The following is a 14,908-nucleotide window of genomic DNA, read 5'->3' on the forward strand; positions in this document are numbered from 1 at the left end:
AGAGAGAGCGGCAGGCTGACAGTTTTAAAGCTTGTCGGAGCTCAGCAGTAGGTAGAGCCGATGTATTTAGGTCCTGACCTCAGTATATACTCCACTGAGAAGACAAGTGCTGGAGGGCAGCCTGGGATAAACTACACAGAGTATAGAAAATATTAGCTGCACCTTCCTCCTGCACGATGCATGTCTCGCTTGTCTCGAGGCTTAGAAATGCATCTTTTACCTGTCTGCTCCCCTTCATCTGCTTCTCCCTTTTGACTTAAAGGAATAAACCACAACATTTTCATACTCTCTATAATATAACCCTGATATACCACAATAGTGATCCAACCTACAGTATAATATATGAAAGCTTTTCCATTTGCTGTTCTAAACACCCAGTGTCTAGTAGCTCTTTCCTGGAAAAAATCCTCCAAACTTTTTAAAAAGCAAAAAAAAGGCACAAAAAGTATTTCAATGATTACCACTTTAATAGGTGAAATCAATCAAGGCTCCCAGCTTCGACCTGGATTCCCTCGCCCGGTCTATTCCACAGAAAACGAAGGTGTTCTTGAGATTTTTGGACACCCACCGGCTAAATTATTCAAATTCACCGCGGCAGGCAGGTAAATGGTCAGGCTGTGATGATCACTCTCTCTTTCCTTGACCTTAAAATCTGCTACGCGTGTCCCGGAGGCTCGACGGGATAAATCACACGCCGTGCGCTTGTCAACATCACGAGTTTCAATTCGCCTCATTTGTCACGTCGTCCCGTCTCCCATCTTTCTTGTCACTCTACTGCATAGCATCTAACAAAGAGGAGAACCTCAAAAATAACCTTTAGAAACTCATTCGTTGATATGTTTTTCATAATATTCATGGACCAAAGATTACCTGGAGCATTAAAACACCTTGTTCAGAAATCTCTTTTGGACGCCTCTCTCTCTTAAGCAATTAATTGCAGCCTCTGCGATTTGGAAATTGCAGAAGTTCATATTGCGATTTCGATTTTTCTTTTTCAATTAAATGTTCAGCTCTAATTGAGACCCGAAAAGTGTTTCAGAGTTGTTCAGTTTACATAAAAGTGCCAGGTATTGTTGCAAAGAAACTAGGATTCGACCAATTTGATAGTTATGGATTGAAGCTGCTGATAGTCAATATTTTGTTCTGATATTCAAAATGTTTAAATATGATCATTTTCATGCCAAAAAATGCAAGAATTCAGTGTTTCCCCCCAGAATTTTATTCTTTTCAGGGTGGAAAAGCCTCTGAAACTGCATTTATACCATCATAGGACACTGCTTGCTTTTAGGGTTAACAGGCCCCTCCACCTATTCAATGTTGGGGGAAAATCTGTGATACATTGGGCCTTTAAATGAAGAATTAATTTTCACATTGTAAATTGTTGAAAACATTGTTGAAAAATTAAATGAATAAATAAAATATGTGAAGAAAATAGCATTTCACTGCAGTTTTTCAAAGAGGAACCTCCATCATATTGGAGGTGGACGACACTGACCGGCCGATATCGGATATTTAATTAAAAAAAAGGCCAATATCAGCAAAGCAATATATCAGTGTAACCCTAACAGAAGCATCCCAGCAGTTCTGCAGGCTAAGACGTTTACCGTGTCCCTGGTACTTGACAATGTGGACTGGAATCAGGCTCAAACCTCGGCTGTCACCCATCACTCTCTCCTTTCCTTCCCTGCCTGTCACTGTCTGCTATGTTCTGCCTAATGCACCCAAAATCCTCTCCTCTCCTCCACTCCTCCGCTCCTCTCCTCCTCTCCCCCTCCATCAGAACGCTCCCTTCAAAATCGGTACAAACAAGCTGTGGGGTCAGGCACCAGTCAAGGACTCTCCCTCTGTCTTCCTCCATAAGTGCCTTCTGCCTCTCTCGTCCTTCGGCCTCCTGCAAAGCACTTACTTGTGTGTGTGGCTGTGTGTGTTTCTGCGAGTGTGTGCGGACGTACTTTGGAGGAGAAATGATTGGAGGCAGCTTTGAGCGTGGCGATCCAAAGCTACAATTTCTCTGAGGTGTCCCTCTATGACTGAAACTCATCTCTGGGACTCATCATCCAACCCGCGGGTGTGTGTGTGTGTGTGTGTGTGCGTGTGTGTGCGTGTACGTGCGAGAATGCAGACTTTGTTTGAGAGACGATAAAGGCAGCTTTGAGACTGACGATCCAAACCTTTGCTCTCTCTCTTGTGTGTGTGTGTGTTGTTGCATGTGTGTATACTGTAAGCGCTTGTGTGTGTGTGTGTGCTCTCAGAGATAGAGCGGGATAGAGTATTCCCTCTATCGCACTCAGCATGATGATGATGGGGGGAGTGCTTGGCTGTGAAGACTGTCTAAGAGAGTGTTGCTTATCTTCCATTAGACACATTACTGCTAACGTTGCCATCAAAGAGGAACACACACTTGGATTTGGAGACACACACACGCGCGCACACACACTTCTCCTGGGGAGGGACTTGGCAGGAATCATCTGTTGGCAGTCTAACAGAGGGAGGAGGGAGGGAGGAGGAGGAAGACAAGGCGAAGAGAGGAACGTGATGTTTCTGTGGTCCAGGATCGGTGATTTGCGGCCTTTAACGGCTTCCCAGCCTCCACCGGGCCGCAGATAATTTATTGAAGCACGATGGCTCACTAGTTTCCAGGGGGAATCTCTGTGATTTGTGTTTTTTCCCTTTTAGACTGTGAAAATGTATCTTTAGGTATTAAGACACATGTTAGTTTGAGTATTCCTTTTTTTTCCTGCTCGCTGTGCCATTACGGTCGTGAGATTCTCTCTGTGTTTATTACACTATCACATTCAGAAAGATGAATTTTTCATATTTATGATTGCCTTGAGGCCTAAAATGAAAACCCATCAAATCTCACTTGTTTCACTTTCATTTCATAGCGTAACCAGAATCAAGGAAAAAACAAAAGGGTACCGAATGGAAGCACCTAGCAGTATATGAATTAGGCTTGGGCCGATATTCGCATTATTATCGCATTATTTTCGCATTATTTTCTGTGATATCAAATATCACCCCCCTGTTAATAATTATTATCATTATTATTATAGCCTAGAAATTTGATGTAATTTGGAAGAAATAAAATAAAATACCCCCCCCAAAAAAACGGAAAAAAACCCCCACGATAATATATATCGCAATATTTTGGCGGGACAGTATCGCGATATTACATTTTGGATTTCGCCCAAGCCTTATATGAATATCATCTAGCTAATAAGGAGTAGGGCCCCCCTTTGCCTCCAGAACAGCTTCGCTCTTCCTTGCACAGCCGTCATCCTGCATCCTGCACTGTGCGAAAGCCTCCAGTTCTTTGAGAGATGAAGATGGAAACCTGCTTCCCATAAAGGTCTAATGATGTTAGCTATGGTGATTGCGGCTGCGTAAAGAGTCCGACTTCATCCTCGCTGTTCACGAAACCACTCTTGGAAGTTGTTTAGCAGCGTGTATGGGGGGGGGGGTTATTATCATCTTGGAATATGTGAACATCACGAGGGTACCGTGTTTGCACCCTAGGGTGCTCCCGGGTTTGTAAAATGGCCTCATATTCCTTGGCCATTATGCGAGTGCGCAGAGTAGTCATCAGATCTAATGAGTCTGAGTATATGGCGCTGTACCATTACACATCCAGCGCCATGTTTAACAGTTGGCAACAGACGCCCTTTTGGCTTTCTCCTAATATAAACCCGTCAGGACTCCGGCTCCAGCTTTTGTGCTCCTTACACCAGGCTATGCGTCTTTGTCTGCCGGCCTCGGACGCATGCGGCTTCTGAATCGCAGCCCCGAAGACTAATATCCTGCTATTCCACGGTACATGCAGTTAAGATCATCATCCTGTGTCAGTCCTTTGAAATCAGCCCCGTCACGTAATCAGCAGGCAGCATCCCTTGACTTCAAGGATACGGGGGGGGGGGGGGGGGGGGACCGGCTTTGAAGTCGTTCCTTTAATGTGTTCGCCGCTTATACTGCCTTTCATGTGTTTGATATTGAAGCAAACATTTACATTCCGATTATTTTTTTAAAGCTCCCGTTTGAAGGATGTGATGGAAAGGTTGCGTTAGAAAAACAAACATCGCATTTATTTTTTAAAGGTTGCAGTGCTGTAGTTTGGGTTTATAGGAAGCCCGTCCAGTATAGGGGCTACCCCCCCCACCCCCCCCCACCCCCCCGGGTTCAAACCCCAAACCTCCCGGTATCCCGAGTACGAAGCCACGGGGATCTGAACTCGACATTCATTAGGTGCTGGCGAACGGAGAAAGCAGCAAACAGAAACGGAGCAATGAAAGCGGCAGGAAGCGCCATTTTTTTGTGGCCCTCCCTTGTGAGACACACACACACACACACACACACACACGTACACAGACACGCCATGCTCAATTATGTGTGCTGCCCCTGGCCATCTTCAGACAGGGTTATCCATTACAACGTCTCTGCAGTGACCAGGCCTAATTACACTGCTGTGGAGAGCCTCTTTCCGGCACAGTGGGTGTGTATGTATATGGACAGAGGCGTGGAGTGTGTGTGTGTGTGTGTGTGTGTGTGTGTGCGTGTGTGTGCCTGTGAACGAGTCTACATCTGCTGCTGGTTGGTTCCCCTATTATCCGAACTCGAGCCAAATTAACTGGCATACACACGTGTAGTCGTTCAAAACATTGTGAGAGGCATGCACACACACACACACACACACTCACAGGCGCACTTTGCTTGAATCCAATCATGCTCTTTCCCTCCTTTAGCCGGCTGCCAGTGATTCAGATATTCTGTCTTTCATGTCCAGCTAATAGGCTCTCGGCCATCTTTGAGGCCCTGCATGGTATTTACAAAGGGCTGCTGAGTTGGACAGCTTGATACCTGTGGGCAGTGTAGAATGACACGCGTAAACACACACACACACACACACACACACACACACACCAATAGCCTTACACTCAGCTTGGTATGGTAGAACAGCACATTTTCTCAGTGTGGTTTATAATGGTTGGCTGCACTTGCTGCTGCCGCTGACAGCTGTATTCCAGACATACACTAAGACACGCTGGTTATAGTTAGTTATATGTAATCCGTCTCCTTCAGAAATCTCCTTTTTATTTTAAAAATTCAACTCAAGTACAGAAGAGGGTTAGGGCCACATGTGAAAAATGTATTTGAGTTCTGAGATTAATCTGAGAATTCTGAGAATAAAGTCAGAATTCTGAGACTTTAAACCCAAATAAAATTGTGGCCCTAATCATCTTCCACACTTCAGGAACTGAGAAAAAGTAAAAATTGTTTTGCACTGATTCCCTTGTAGTTTTAACTCTTTACACCGCAATCATTGGTTAGGCTTGAAAACTTCAAACTTCACTTTCCAGACACTGAAAAAATATAGTTTTTAATTGTTTTTATATTCTCAGATTTAAAATTTTCAGTACATTGTCAACGCCTTGAGTATCTACCATGGCCATGAATCAAGGATGGAAAAAAAAAAGTATTAAAAATCAAGTTGAACTTTTGCATAGAGGGTTTGTGCAGGACGTTGACAGTTGGCTCCACAGGGAGTCGGCGGCACAGTGCCTTAACGCTGAAGCGAGTCCCAGGCGGATCACAGCCGAGACATGGTGAGGACATCCTGCGACGACAGAGTCCGTCCCTCAGGTGGATTTCTGTCTGCCTCTGGTTCTATGGCTCATAGAGGGCTACTTCGGCCTGGGAAGATGCAGCTCAGCGCCGGAGCTATAGCCATAGACTTGACATGAGAGCATGTTGCATATCCAGATAAACTGCTGCTCCGGGGATGCTTTAACCATGGATGACACTGCTCGGCGCTGAAGCCCGAGCGCCAGACACGGGATTAGCGAGGAGAGCATGTTGCGTATTGAATCGCCTCGTGACCGGGAGGGACGCTTTAACCGGAGATGATGCAGCTCGGTGATACATTTCGCCTCGCGAGTTTCCGTAGCATCCTTCCCGAGGATCCTTCGCTTCTCTCTTGACTTTTGCGGTGGCCATTTTGCCTTCCTCCCACCAAGTTTTCAGTTAAGTGTCTTTGGGAGCTCAAAATGGCACGGGTGAAACTAACCCATAGATGTGCAGCACCTGACAACGCTTGTTCATACAAATCTGGTGTTAGAATGGTCATTATGAATGATTACAACCAAAACCCTTAAGACTCTCTTCTCTTCCTCTTGGCTTGGGAAGTGTAGCATATTCACCTACCAGCCTCATTATTACTATATACACCATCTTTGTCAAGTGTCTTCCATAAAAAGTCATCTTCTTTATATAGATGACTGTGGGTCACCATAGTATCTATCATGTTATCTATTGCCTGGGCACAGTTGAGTGAAATCCTTTCCTGAGCTGCAGTGTTGAACTGACACACTAGTTGGGTTTACACAGGGCTAATATTTTTTTAATAATCAGAATAATCGTCTCACGTCAGTCTCTCCAATAGAATAGACTAGCCCATTCCCAATGAAAAGTCATTCAGGTATGAAAGGTGTGGTATAAACCTCTGATAATCAGTTTAATAGGAGAATATTAGCAGCTAATGGCCACGTAAATGCAGCTTATACCAACTACTTTCTTTGGTTTGAATATATAATATTGTTTTGCTACCTGGAACTTTTCTTACCCGAGTTTCCAAGTTATGATGCAATGGTGACCTTTAACCTTCTCTACAAGGCGAAAAAAAAATTAAGTTTTGTGTCAGTCAACAATACACGTGCACCTTTACTGCAAGCTTGTTGTTAGCCAGACAAACCTAGCATTTGTTTGAATGAAGTTCATCAAATTAGCTTGTTAAGCTACAGGACGTTCGTTTTTTGTGTCTTCTGGGTTAGATTTTCCGACAAAATGGCACACGAATGCAGCGCTGCAACCTTCCCACCACCAGCATGTGAACGCACAAAAAGTCTCACAAAAAGTCTCAAGTGACTCACCTGTTGCCTCATTTGTCTGTATAATGTGTAGGCAATGTGTGTTGCTCTTCACAGACTGTAGAACTGAAGATAGCAACGAGCTGAAACGTCTACTCTCTAGTCTTTTCGTTTTTCTTTTTGCACTTGCAAATCAAATTTATGAGAAAAAGTACATGGTGCTAAAACTTAGCACCATGTACTTTTTCTCATAAATTTGATTATTTTTGACTACATTTTTTTTGTCCCAGCCATAAGAATCATTGAACACCTTGATGGTTGAAAGGCTTTAAGCAATGGTCCACAGCACAATTATGTCCGTTGTCATATGCTAGACAGCAGGATTGTTCAACTAAGCATGTCAAAACAGTTTGATTCTGATTACGTGCTTTGTTGCATGTTAACACACCTCATCAGATAACTTTACTTAGCGTCGATGTAAACAGTTCATTTGGAAGCTCCATTCGGAATCATTTCTTTCGGGGTGATAAACATGTAACTGTAGCCTTGTCCCGAGCCGTACGACCTGATTGAATTTGCCGCTGCCAAGCTCATTAGCTCAACCAAATTGTAGTTTTAGAAAGACAAACACGGCCGCGCCACAAATGAAATCCTCCTACAAATGAAGCTTAGCGGGGCCGCCGCAAATAGATTACGGCCGCGGAGTCGTATTCCCAGTGTCGCCTCTGATTAGCGCGGCGAAGACGACGGCCGTTCCGTTCCTTTACCGGGAGTTGTTCCCGTGTCGCGGCTCGCCGTCTCCGAGGACAGCTGACGCGCCGTGTCCCTATTAGATGTGACACTTTTCGCGCCTGTTATTCTTTTTTAATATGCCGTGTCAAAGTCATGCGCTCTCTCTTTCTCTTTCCCCAATCTCATTTGCTCTGTCTCTCTCTCCTTTCTCTCTTCCCTCTCTTTCTTCCTCCCTCGCTCCACATGTGGTAATGTGGCAGAGGTGTCAGACGTTGAGAAGATGAAAAGATGCGGTATTGAAGAGCAGGCAGGGCGGGGTTCCGTCCATCACAGGCAGCGAGTTTCTCCATCTATGATTAATCGGAAGTGATTTACATTCAATGCAGGATAAGTTTGAGAAAAGTAGGCCAGGTGCCTCATCCCCCGCCCCCCCCCACCCCCACCCCCCCACCCCGCTCGATAGCTGTGCTGTCTGGGAGTCCTGAGGTGTTTAGGTGTTTTTGTTTTTTTATTGTTATTTTTGTTCCGTAATGAGCTGTAGCGACTGAGACTGCAAAGTCATTTGAAGATGATATTCTCCTCTCCCCAGGAAAAACACAAACAAACTGCAAAGATGCATCCCGCTTGTTCGTGCGACCGCTTTGTCACACAAATACGGTTTCAAAAAATTCCGTATCATGCAAAATGTATCATGGAGTGTTTAGATTCAATCGAAATGCAAGGATTACATGTGTTCTGCTTTACTATCAGTATTTTACATACATTGAATTCTGAATTTCTTCTTTCCACCCACCATATATCACCTTGAATGTTTTTTTTTTTTTTATTGGTTTTGCTTTTTCAAGATGGCATTTCTTGAGTCCAAGCCTATCTAAACTACAATATTGGCACTTGCTCCATGAAAGTGAGTAAAACTGCATTGCAAATATGTTTTTTTGGTTAAGATATAAGACTGAATTATCTCCTTCAAGAAAACCTTATTATTCCTTTTTGTTCCGTTTTGACAGCAAAAAAAGATTAGGAACCAAATTTCCCCAAAAAATGATCTCAAAGATATCAAAGCAGTGATGTCAAAATTATCATTGTCAGTGGAAGAAAGAGGATCCTTGTGTAACTATGAAGACGCTTTGTGGGGAATTCCCAGTGGCGCTGTAATTGAGATCTGTGTGTTTTCATCTCCAGTTCAGCTTCTGTGATCACATCCATTTTAGATGAACACAGAAATGTTACAGCTCGACATCTTTGCCTACCTCAGTGTCTCCTGTTCTTGTAATGTGTGGTGTATTGACTTTTCCAACCTGTTATCCCTCTCTGTCTTTATGTCTCTCTCTCTCCCTCTCTCTCTCTCTGGTCAGATAATGTTAATTTCAGATGAGTATACAGTACACAATATTACATTTCCTTCATGCCATAATCAGATCACATTGATTTGAATGGTACTGTACACAACATTGCATTTGCATCTACACAATCTTGTCTACCTTGTTTTCCTTCCATCTTGTAGAGGCTTTGCAGCTGCGTCACAAATCCTCCAGCAACTACGGCTGGCTCCATCATGGAGGTCCACTGGAGAACTGGCTGTTAGTTAATATCTAAATATACAACAACGAGGCTGGAAAAACAGCTAGCTGGAAAAGCTTGTTGTGGTGTGGCTGCAGATCCATTCAGTACTGTTCTAAGTAAAAGTGAATAGTGTGATAAGGTGGATTTGTTTCCAAATGTAGTTACTGTGACACAGTAAACTGTCTTGTCTTTAGCTCTAGTCTCTACTCCAAAACACTCTGAGTTGTAGCTTGAGAAGAGTCAGCTCAGTTAACCTGAACAAACTGTTAGCTAGCTAACTAGCCAGCAGGCTCATTTAGCAAAGCAACCAATGTTAATATTAACATACTAAGCACTACTAAAGCTAGCTTCTACTAGATACGTTAGCTAGTGTGCTAATCAGATGTGTTAACAAGACAGTTAGCTGACCAGATACAAGCTGAGATTATCTAAACACAAAATTTTAATCAGATGTATCAGCACAGAAATTAACCATGTCTATTCAATTCTGTTGAGATGGACAAGTTGTATGTCTAGTAACACAACCAGCTGTTCACAGCTATGATTGTTGAGGACCTCCAATATGGCCGCCAGAGGGTGTTACGTCACCTGAAACCCCTCTAGACTAGCTACTCCCTCTCTCTCTGTATTTCTCTGTCTTTCCACTCTCTTCCTCATACATCGACCCTCACTTTCTCTGTTCACTCTGTCACCTTCTCTCTCTCTCTCCATCTTGTAGTGTAAGGCGCCCTAGAGTCCCCCCCCCCCCCCCCCCGATTACCTTCATTTGTGATGAGGCTAAGCGGCAGTCTGTCCTGTGATCTGCGTCATTCATCAACGTCAGCCTTAATAGAGGCAAAGAAGGAAAGGAGAGTGAGGGAGCCCTGTTGGTAAACCTCCTCTGTGTGTGTTTGTGTGGACTTACACCTACACATGTGCAAGTGCGTGTTCGAGTGAGAGAGAGCGCAGTGCATCCGAAAAAAGCCAGTTCACTCGTTTATCCTTGCTGTCAGCTCGCCCCATGAGAGCCTCCCACCAGGGACGAGGAGGAGAAAGAAGAAGAGCAGGAGGAGGTAGAGGAGGAGGTGTGATTTAGATGGAAGGGAATTTCACCACCCGGTGCCAGACAGGATGGCTCGGCTCCAGCTGCCCTGTCCCCTCGTCTCGTCTCCCTGTTGTTGTCTGTGCGCCTCCAGCGTTGGACACAAAGGCTTCCTCCGCTCTAATGAGACTTTTTGGGCCCGGTTCCTGCAAACCAAACAAAGCTGTGAGTCAGGTGAAATCAATCTTCATGTCAGAGGAAGATTTAAAGTAATAATCCACGACACTTTCATATACATACACGTCCGTTTTGTTACTGTCTATCAACAATTATACTGTTACATCAACAGTTGTTACAACACAATAGTGATTCAACCTATATACGGTATGAAAGCTTTTCCATTTGCTGTTCTAAACATTTGGTAGCTCTTGGTAGCGCTTTCCTGGGAAAAATACTCAGGCGCACAGGAATAATGTTTTATGTTTCCGATTTGTGATCTCTGGGAAGTGCAGTGCAAATTACCACAGCAATGAGCGCTTAGCACCAAAGATGGAGACAAAATAATTACCACTTTAACCTAAAACTAATTTTCTACCATAATCAAATCCCCCAGAACGCTTAGTACTCGATGATGTCAAAGATGTTGAATATTGGCGCAAAATATTGGCTGTCGGCCCTTTGAAAACCCATATCAGTCGAATCCTACTATCAATATTATTTTTGTTTTCTCTCATATGACAGTATGATGGTCCCTGAACTGGTTGTAGGGAGAGGCTGATGGATTGACTGAGGCAGGGTCTCCCTTTCCTGTCTTTTCTCTTTGCACTCTGTCTCAGAAAACCCAAAAGAATCATTTAGACGGTACAAACATGCCCAAAAATGCTGTGGTTTTAGGCTAGAGGATAGAGCTATAAGGGCTGATAATGTAATGTAGTGGGGATCGCATTTGAGCTGGTAAAGTGGCTTGAGTATTACCATATTTATTTCTGGGATCAAACCCCAGCCCTTTGCTACGAGTGTATGACAGGAATCCAGCAATTATAAGTAGGGCGCTTCTTAAAATGTCCATCTTAACACATCATTTGATTTCACATTCATTCAAATCTTATTTTCCATTGAACGTGACAAAAATCTACCAATGAGACTACATAATTTCACTTGTTTTCAGTACAAATCAATGTTTCATCAATGTTCTTGAATGAAGTATCATTATCTATACTAATGGAGCGATCAAGATACAGAACACAGGAAACAAGTGGAATTATCCAATGTTTTGGTGAAATACGATTTTTTTACGACTGAAAATGAGGCAAAATTACTAATGACATTTTTTGCAGTGTAGGACTTAAACGCCCCCGGGCAAAAATGTGATTGATACTTAACACAGTGAGAAAGCCAAGCTGATTCAGCCTGTTTGGGTCTCCCTAAATCATCCTGCCTCCACACCTAAACTCCCCCCCCCCCTTCCGTTTTTTTGAGCCGGGCCCAGCAGGGAAAGGCTTACCTTCGCCTGTACAGCTCAGATGTTGGGCTTGAGCCCGCGCGGCTGTCTCCCTCTATCTATCTGCCCGTGTCGGCGCTGGAGAGGAGGCTCCAGGGTGCATTAGAGAGGGTAGGGGAGATTAGATACCGAGCGCTGATATCGCCCGTGTCTCTACCGCTACGTCTCCTCGCCGCCGCCGCCACTGCCCCGGCCCCAGAGAATAATGCGTGGAGGCAGCTTTTTAAAGAGGCAGAGGAAGAAAGGCGCTCCCCCCTCCGCCCTGTTTCTTCCATTCTGCCTTTTCTTCCCCCTGACTTCACCAGCATTTCCTCTGTTTTCCCCCCTGAAACACCTCCTCCTCCTCCCAAGGCTGTTGCTGCAGAAAATCTGAATATGTTGGAATAATACGGGAATACCGAAAACAAGGTCATGCATCTTTTCATGAATAACCCCCCCCCCCCCCACACAGAAGTTTGTCTCTCTCTTTCTCCCCTCTGTGGGGGTTGAACAGTGTATGTTGCTGTTGCCGTATTATTGCACTGAAGACACGTTTGAATCTCCAAGCTATTGTTAACTTGCGTGTAGCTGCTCCGTCTATCGCCTGTCGAGAGCTGCTATAGATTCACCTCCTGCGGTGGAGATGGCTATATTGATCGCTCTATCTCTTGGGGTGTGGCGCACACCTTCAAATTCATTGATTGTTTGGAGAGGCGTTTTAATTGCTATGTGCTAGTACACTATGAGAGAAGACGGGGGAGCTGAAGCACACAAGCAGCACATGTTGCCCGTGGATGTGAGGAGAAATACTGTCGGCCCCATAGCAACAGCAACACGGTACGGGTCAAGGGACGCTCGACTCTGCATGAAGGCCATTAGCCTTGTATATATGTGGGTGTGTATATATGTGTTCGTCATGTGCCACGTAGAGTAGGCGTTATAATCATTCATCATCTACATCATTAAGCTGCATGTGTCATGAGATTTCCCCAGCTGAGAAACCTCTCAGAGTTGCCAGAAGGAGCACTTCATTTAAGGCCCGCTTCATTTCAGTGTGAATAGTGACACTGTAGTGCAATAATACAGGACTTTATTCTTTATGAGCTCTGCCCTCAGTGTATAACACTATGGGCTCTATGGTCATGAATCAGTGGTGCATGGCGCGGACGCACAGGGCGTGGCGACTGTGTTTTCGTGGCCAGAGGTGCAATGCAACTGCGGCACAGTTGGAATCGGAGTGGGATTACGAGGAATACATTATCAGTTGGTCTGGTAGGGGCTGGCGTCAGTCGTGACCAATCAGATCATGTCTTTCCTTTCCCTTTAAATGCAGTGCCACGGCACACTGACAATTTCATGAGGGTGAGAACAGTTTGGAGCAAGTCTGCCACAAAAGCTTCTCCCAGATGGAAAGTGATGACCTTGTGCGGGAGGTGCAGAATCGCCACGAGCGAATATACAGCACCATAAATTAAATTAGCTTGGGAGGAGATAATACATTTGGTTACCGTGTCGCTCTGGTCCAAGGAGAACCGTTGCCCGATGCAGGAAACGGTTCAGTGATGTTAGGCGAGGAGCCAAACAGAAGTTGGTGGTGAACTGCAGGGACAGTTTGGATATGGGAGGGGAGCATCCACCAGCCAGTCCCTGATGTCTGTAGAGGATGCGGCCACCTTCACAATCCACACTCCATGCATCATGCCGCATAATGACAGTTCTATGTTGAATGAATCATTTAACCACTGCCACATCAGTTTGAATGAAAAATATTGTATCTTATTTTTTCCTTCTTGAGGGGTTTCCATCAAAGTCAACCGTACATCAAGTCAAAGTCAAGCCAACATCCACAAAAAGGGTGGGTAAGCTTTTGAATAGGATCTGTTAAATAACATAGAGCACGACTGCGCCTGTGCCATGCGCTTTTGACCTGGTCTGAGCAGGCAGGAGGTGCAAGCACAAATCCCGTTAATCCTTGACGACAACATTGCACTGCGCTGCTTGATCGTTACTGACACCACCCTCTACTGAGCTGCTCCTCCCAATTCAGCACAGTCAAGTACATGGCGGGTCACCAAAATACCAAACGGGTGCGGGCGAGAAAAAAACTTTGGTTTGCACCGTCACGAAAATAGAGCTCTATACTGTAACACCACTAAGGCTGTGAATTTCCCCTAAAAATCACTGTCTATGAATTGACTGTAATGAGTCAAATCTGAATCGTAGTGGTAAAATTCACATGAAAGCAGGGTGTAATGAACGGACAATGCATTCTAGATAGAGATTCTATCAGGAGTTGATTCACAGCGTGTGGTCTTTCCATTATTCCATTTCTTGAAAGATTTGAGTTGGTGTTCTGCTGATTTTTGCCTTTTTACTGAGGGGAATCCAAATAGCCTCCATGGTTTGCATGGCTTGGAAGAGTAGTTAGGAGGAGTAGGAATCTCCTCATCAGACCTGGTGTTTTTAGCAAGTATGTGTGTGCTAACAACAAACTAGCAGGCCAATAGAAGAGAAGAGATTGCAAGAACGACAGAGAATGAGAGTCCATGGAGCCGAAGCATGGGGAGCCAGTGATGCGTTCAGTTTAATTGGTGCAAATCAAAAAATGTAAGCATTCGATGGGCAGGTCGGGATTCAAATTTATGTTGGTTTGAAATTCTACTGAAATTCGTTCTGACAGCCATAAACACCACATCTCCAAAAGGCAATTCTATAGAAACAAAGAAGAAAAATGCTCTTTTCAGTTTGCCAACCATACATTTTTGAAGATGCATTGAGTTCTGAATGGGCTTCAAGGACCAAAGAGTCACAGAACTTACTCCACCACATAAAGTAAAAGACCATGGAAACTTTCAGTTCAAGCAGAACGAATAAACGAATGAAGATAAATAGATAATTACTGTTAACTCCAGTATCAAGTAGGCATTGCATGACAGCGTTCGACAAAATGCACATTTCTATCAGTCACCAACTCCGTAAAGCAGAGATGCAGTATGCACATAGAATGCCTTTTACGATCCCTCATGAACACCAAGGAATGGCTCATAAACACGATGGCATTTACACATGGCTGTTTAAACCTTCATGCCATCCATCACTGTTTTATGGCTAGTTAGCTCAGACCACGCCATAGTGACCGTCCTCAACCCACCGACCGTGTTCATTGAAGCTCGTAAAAATCATTATACATCTCGCCGCGGCACGTGCATGTCCTTGTCATTAAGTTCTGAACGCTGGGTGTCGATTTTCGCAGAC

At 44.4% G+C, this 14,908-nt stretch overlaps 1 protein-coding gene across 1 annotated transcript in view; it reads left to right on the plus strand.

The window, feature by feature from the left end:
- Window positions 1–14,908, plus strand: part of vstm2la (V-set and transmembrane domain containing 2 like a) — a 45,059-nt gene that overhangs the window by 4,630 nt on the left and 25,521 nt on the right. The window lies entirely within an intron of this gene.

This window comes from Centroberyx gerrardi, chromosome 14 (genome assembly GCF_048128805.1).
Source record: "Centroberyx gerrardi isolate f3 chromosome 14, fCenGer3.hap1.cur.20231027, whole genome shotgun sequence".
In the NCBI taxonomy this organism is placed as follows: Eukaryota; Metazoa; Chordata; class Actinopteri; order Beryciformes; family Berycidae; genus Centroberyx; species Centroberyx gerrardi.